The sequence below is a fragment of the Octopus sinensis genome, unplaced genomic scaffold (assembly GCF_006345805.1).
Source record: "Octopus sinensis unplaced genomic scaffold, ASM634580v1 Contig18751, whole genome shotgun sequence".
In the NCBI taxonomy this organism is placed as follows: Eukaryota; Metazoa; Mollusca; class Cephalopoda; order Octopoda; family Octopodidae; genus Octopus; species Octopus sinensis.
In genome coordinates, this window is record NW_021835998.1 from 203,591 (window position 1) to 210,813 (window position 7,223).

Consider the following 7,223-nt stretch of genomic DNA (forward strand, 5'->3'; position numbering starts at 1 on the left):
TAGATTTTATATATTATATATATTGGAATATTATGTCGCGAGCCGAGCGCGCGACCGAGCGCTAGACGCGACTTTGACACCTGTCATACCTGTCATCCACCTGTCAGTCTAATTGCCGCGTACCATACTCACCCAGATAAAATATTATCCACGCTAGCATAATTTTGTCTACACTTTGTTATGTCGGGCCAGCGTTTGTTTGTAAAAGATCAAGATGAATATAATTTCCTAAGATTATACTCAATAATGAGGAGGTCGATCTTTCCAAACATAAGAAGTATCGACTCAAAAAGAAAGCAGAAAATTTCCTAATTAAAGGGGAAACTATATCTTAAAGATGTAAACGGCCTACACAAGCTCGTAATTGCTTCACGAGCTTAGAAGAGATGAAATTAATTGCACGTGAGATTCATGAAGCTAATCATTGCGGACATAATGCTTTGGAAGCCTTATGTAGGCGAAGATTTTTTATTAGAGAGAGAGAGAGATCATTCGCCAAGTTGTTAAAGAATGCAATATTTGCAAATTTTCAGTTCCACTAAAACAATATGATGATTCAACTCATATTGTTGCTGATTTACCTAATGAAAGATTTCAAGTAGATTTAATTGATCTTAAACGGTATAAAATTAACTTATTTTGTAGATTTAAAAATGAAAACAATGATTTTTCTTGGTTAATGTCTGTAATAGAGTATATTCGAAATATGCGTTTACAAGGAATCTTAAAAATAAAAGTGGAGTAGAGGTGGCGAATAATCTGAATGATATTTTTATGGATTTTGGTCCCTGCAAGTTTCTCCAATCAGACAACGGAACAGAATTCAAAAATTCTCATGTGACAAAAGTATGTGAAGAGTTTTGTGTTCGACAAATACATGGAAGACCAAACAATCCCCAGAGTCAGGGAATTGTTGAACGATTTAATCAGACGGTCACAAGGAGCCTTTCAAAATTATGAGGTTTGGGTGACACCAAAGAGTGGGTAAAAACACATAAGAAAGACTGTGTTTTGTACAATCAAACACCTCATTCATCTACAGGTGAATTATTTGTCTTAAATTTTTGCAGGCGTTAGCCCCTTTGAGAGATATCGTGGAATTCCTGGATTCAATACTGTTTAGGAAATACTGATGTTGAGGCAGCTGAACTTCAATACACTCCCGAATTAACAGTAAATGTTTTAAATTCAACTAAAGATGAATTCGAATTCAACTTCCCAAAAGTTAACTTGGATTCTCCATATTATAAGAGAATGAACAGGAAGATGGGAGTGCATGTGTCTAAATATGAATTAAACATTGGAGACATTGTATTTATTTTATAATTACTTAAAAGGTTCGCATTCAAAAGATTATGGGACAAATCCTTCCTTGAGATTAACCAGGTTTGAACATCCATACGGGGATCCATTCACTATTGTTGCGAAATTGTCTAACAATTTTGTCAATGTGGAAAATAGTGATGGATCAGTAATGAAAGTTCATGCCAAACGACTTAAGAAGTTATAACAGTCAGAAATAATAATTGTCCTGATCTAATCAATAAAATAAGTTATTTGACATGATTGACATTGAGTAAATTTGATTGGTCGCGTCTAGTGCTCGGTCGCGCGCTCGGCTCGCGACATATTATCTCAATTGTACTAACGTTATTTTGTATTTTTTATTGATTTTAGTAGCTAACAAAATCGATATGTGCGCGTCGTGTTCGCGTGCTCGCTGCGCTCGCGACATAATATTTATGAATTATTTATGGCATGATTTAGTTTTGTTTTTTTGAAATGTTATTACATTCTAATTAGTTTACACGCATTGTCCTGTAGGAGGAGTGCTGGCCGATTTCCCCGCCACGTCCTCCTCAATGAAGTGGTGAAAAGGGCTTTGGATTCTGCGGGATTCCCATCGACCCTTGAACCTATTGGGCTCTGCCGCAGTGACGGAAGCGTCCTGACGGGATGACTATATTCCCCTTTAGAGGAGGAAGGTCTCTTGTTTGGGATGTAACTTGCGTCGACTCCTTTTCAGATACTGTGCTCACAGGAACAGCCAGTACACCAGGCTACGCAGTGCGCTGGCAGAAGAAAGGAAGTTGACGAAGTACGCTGTGCTCCGAACGTCGTGAGTTTGTCCCCCTAGCCTTTGAGACCTCGGTGTGGTTGGAAAGAAGGTAGAAAATCTGTTACGGGTTGTGGGAGGAAGAATCTCACAGAATACAAATGACCGGAGGGAGACGAGCTGGCTTTTCCAGCGCATCTCGGTTGCAATTCTTCGCGGAACTGCCTCTCTATCCGCAGTGCTTCGTCGTTGGACTAACCCTCAAGTTCACGACATTAATTCTCTATTAAATAATTTGACTGTTTTAAAATTATTTTCTGCTAATTAAATATTGTTCCCTACTAAAAAAAAAAAAAAAATTAGTTAAATAGATACCGGATTTGTCGTTTGGCAGTTTTATTTTTTGAATTTGGTTATTGATTTTTGATTTTTTCTGAGTATTATCACATGATCAATATTTCTTAACGATTTTGAATTATTTATTGGCTGGTTTACTTTAATTTTTCTCCTATCGTTATTTTATTACTTGCCTTTTTGCTTTCAAAAATTGGTAGCTCAGACTTTTTTAAGAATTAAAAAAAATTAACTGTTTTTTTAAAACGAAAACAAAAAACTCCGGGAAGAAAGAAGAGCTCGATCTGAGAACATTGCTAAAAAACGGCTAGGTCCCGGTCAAACGGATAGCTTGCGCGTTGCCGCGCATGATTGTAACCGAGATCCTTTGTCTCAGCCAAGAGGATTTGCGTGCATCAATATTTCTCCTACCTATAAAGTGGCCGAAGTCTCTTAAGAATTAAAATTTTTGCGGGCCTAAGGCTCGGATGTCTCGAAAGCCAAAGGGACAAAGGAATGTTGGGCGGCGAGTTGTCTGTACTTCTTGGTTTTGGAGGCTACCGCCAAAACTGCGGCCGATCCAGGAGAAGATGTAGATGAGAGTATCGCGGATAAAGACCAGGTTTCTGTGCACGTAGCATCCCAGATCAAACATTTTCCATTTCAGAATGGGAAGGTTCTCATCCCATCAGGGCGTTCCCGTCCCCCCTGTCCAGACCGACTGGTTCAAGTACATTCTGGAAACCGACAGCATTGAGTGCTCTCAAAATGACGTCGTTGAGTGCCCCGTGACGAGGCAAGCGGCACGAGAGAGAATGTAGGCCTTATATGAAAGGCCGAAGTATTTTGTCAGTTTTGTATCATCAGCCCTCTTAGCGGCGGATTTAGCCTCCAGAGTATACAAGTCTAGGTGTGAGGCAGAAAATGTATCCTAGCAGATTGTTCTAATTATTTACATTAAAATAAACGGTTTCTTCAATAACCTTCAAGTACCACGTCCTTTGTCGAAAGAGAGGAGACTAATATTTTATAGAATAAATAAACTTAAAATTGGTCCTTTAGCATGCTTGTCGAGAGATTCACCTTATTTAATTGCCCTATTTGCCAAGTCTGATAATTCGAGTTTTGTGGAGGATTGCGCGGTAACTATTATTTTTGTTTGTGAAAACTATTTTTTTCATAATTAGAGATTTTGAATCATTGGGAAATATTGTTAAACCACGGTGCAATGAAGGCACGATTGATTACTAAAATGTAATCTCTTTCGCCGTCAAAGCATTTCTTTTTACAGTGTTCATAAATGTTTGATTAGATTTTCGCTTATTTAATCAATCATTGAAACACTTGAATTTTTGAAACACTTGAATTTTTAAAACCATAGGTCCGAATAAGAATGTATCATTGGTGTAATCGATCCATTCTTGATGGAGATGGATCTAAAGCGAGATAAAGCATCTTTCTAAGTTGGAAAAGGTAGAATATAGACATTTTGTCTACCTTTATAGGCTTTTGATGATTGAATCTTTCATCGCATTTCCTTTTTTGTGTAAATGATGTTCATTTTGCGTACTATTGAACTTTGACAAAAAATAAGTAACTCTAGCTTACAAAAGAGCAAATGAACAAAAAAAGTAATTGCAAATTAAAAAGGACAAAGAATTTTTTTATTTTGTTGAAACAAAAATAGGAAGCCAAAAGGAAAAGAAAGTAAAGAAAAGACAAAAAAGGGAAAGTAGGTGTTAGGTCTTTTTTCATTTTATAAGATACTAGCCTCGGCAGTCGCTTCCTCACCGCGACCTAGCTCTGCGGAGGGCCTGTTTCATCAAACACTATAAGTTTATGTAGATGTATAAAACTACCTGGTTTAATGTAACCCTATTCTATCGCCTGTTTGATAAACGATGTTTGTCGTCCGTCCTTCCTTGGCATATATGAATAATTTTCTCTTCTGCCTACCCTCGAGCATCCCACATACAGGTCCATGTGAAAAGCACTCACTCTCTAAAATAAACCCAACTACCTTTAATGACTGTCCCTGGGCCTTGTTTATTGTCATTGCAAACTTTTTTTTCATTTTTTGTGGTTTATTTTTTTTTATATTAATTGTTTCATTTTTCCTTTGTAATTTCCTTTTTTTTTTTTTATTTTTTTTTGTTTTTTACTGGCGGAAATGGGGCAGGGGGGAGATGCGGCAGGCGGAAATGCGGCAGGCAAGAAAGCGACACACAAAAAAAGCGACACAACAAAAAGATTTAATTAATTACCTTATTAGCTGACCGTTTTTTCTTCAGCTTCGTTTTTCCTCCTTCGGTTATCTATTTAAAAAATTATTTTTGAATAATAAAAAAGTTTAGGAAGAGGCATACGAAAATAAATTCTATCTTTACGAAAAACTCAAGTAAATAGTTAATATTTTTACGCAAACTTCTGATTGCGCTGTCAATTGGTGGTAAATTGTGTTAATGGTTGTGCTAATGTGGTTTCAAACTATCAAAGTGTTTTTCAAAATCTGTTAATTGCACACTGTATTCAAGGTCGTGCGTCAATTGGTGGTAAATTGTGTTAATGATTGTGCTAATGTGGTTCAACTATCAAAGTGGTTTTTTCAAAATCTGTTATTGCACACTCTATTCAAAGTTCGTGCAATCTGTGATTGCACATTCTGTCAAAGTCAAATATGATAATAGCTTTAATTTTGATTCATGGTCGATAATGATATATGCATTTAATTTTAAAGAGGAAAAACATAGGATGAATTGAATTTCTTTATCGCGAATAATTGGGAGTTCATCATTGTTAATATTCTCGCTGTCGTTTTCATCAAGGATATTCTTAATACGTGAGATTTTTGCTTGAAGGTTTTAATGGACCTCATCATGAATGTCGAGGACATTCGCGTTGTTCATTTTAATCAAAATGCCAGAAAATAATTTTTTGATTTTTTGGGGGAAAGGTTTTAAGGACTTCATCATGTAAGTCGAGGACATTGTAGTTGTTCATTTTAACCAAATGCAGAAAATAATTTTTTGATTTTTGGGGAAAGGTTTAAGGACTTCATCATGTAAGTCGAGGACATTGTAGTTGTTCATTTTAACCAAATGCAGAAAATAATTTTTGATTTTTTGGGGGAAAGGTTTTAAGGACTTCATCATGTAGTCGAGGACATGTAAGTCGAGGACATTGTAGTTGTCATTTTAACCAAAATGCAGAAAATTTTTTTTAATTTTTTTTGGGGGGGAAGTTTTAAGGACTTCATCATGTAAGTCGAGGACATTGTAGTTGTTCATGTTAACCAAAATGCAGAAAAATTTTTTTTTATTTTTTGGGGGGAAGGTTTTAAGGACTTCATCATGTAAGTCGAGGACATTGTAGTTGTTCATTTTAAACCAAAATGGCAGAAAATTTTTTTAATTTTTTTTGGGGGAAGGTTTAAAGGACTTCATCATGTAAGTCGAGGACATTGTAGTTGTTCATTTTAACCAAATGCAGAAAATAATTTTGATTTTTTTGGGGGGAAAGGTTTTAAGGACTTCATCATGTAAGTCGAGGACATTGTAGTTGTTCATTTTAACCAAAAGCAGAAAATTTTTTTTTAATTTTTTGGGGGGGAAGGTTTTAAGGACTTCATCATGTAAGTCGAGGACATTGTAGTTGTTCATTTTAACCAAAATGCAGAAATTTTTTTTTAATTTTTTTGGGGGGGAAGGTTTTAAGGACTTCATCATGTAAGTCGAGGACATTGTAGTTGTTTTTTAACCAAAATGCAGAAAATTTTTTTTTAATTTTTTGGGGGGAAGGTTTTAAGGACCTCATCATGTAAGTCGAGGACATTGTAGTTGTCATTTTAACCAAAATGCAGAAGAATTTTTTTTTAATTTTTTGTGCGCGACCGGCAAAAGTGGGGCTAGCAGATGTCCAATCCCACGGGTAAACAGATACTGATCCGTAAGAATTCATTGTCCAGTAGTAATCCCGTCTCGGGTATAGGAAGTGCTTTGAGCCAGTCTCTTGTATGCGACTGAAAAGGCAGTTTAGTAAGGCCAGCTGAAATTGGCCTGATAAAACATTAACTATATCTACGGGAAGTAATTGTTCGTTAGACGTCATCTATAAAAGTAGTGATAAAATTTTTTTGATTCTACAAGTTTGTATGTTATGGTGATCAAAAAAGTAATGTTCTTGATAAGTTTAATATTTATTTTTGCACCTTTAGCCTTGTTACCTTTGATTTTAGCACCGGAATAAAAGTTCTCTACAAATTTGAAAACTAGAGAACTACTAAAATAACTTTGATAATCCTTCGAAGGACTAATTGGTTATTGAATTCAAAGAATGTCAATGGTAATAACTATTTGTACTAGACTTAGAAGAAATTAAATAAACATCACAGGCAAAACTTACTTTTATAACTAGTTTTATTATTTGCGGTCGTAGATAAAATATTAAACGTGTATTAATTTTTAAACTACTTAATGAGTGCCTGTGTGGATAAGGTCACTAAAATTACCTAAAAACATTCTAGAAATATATTGATACAAATAAATCAATTACATTTTAAAAAAGTCTCAAGTTTAGAAATTTAGAAATTTTAACAAAATATCAATTTTGAAAATAAGGTCAAAACAACAATATTTGAAATTGATTAAATTAAACTTATTTAAACAAAACCAACGACAAAGTTAAAAAAACAAGAAATAAGAAAAGCTATTTTTTAGTAGCCAATCTATACTGAAGACTGGAGGATCTTCTAAAATATAATTTTATTTTCGTCAAAAATACCGTTTTTCTCATCTTTCTTATACCCTTTATCATTTTTGTGATTTCCGCCGCATCT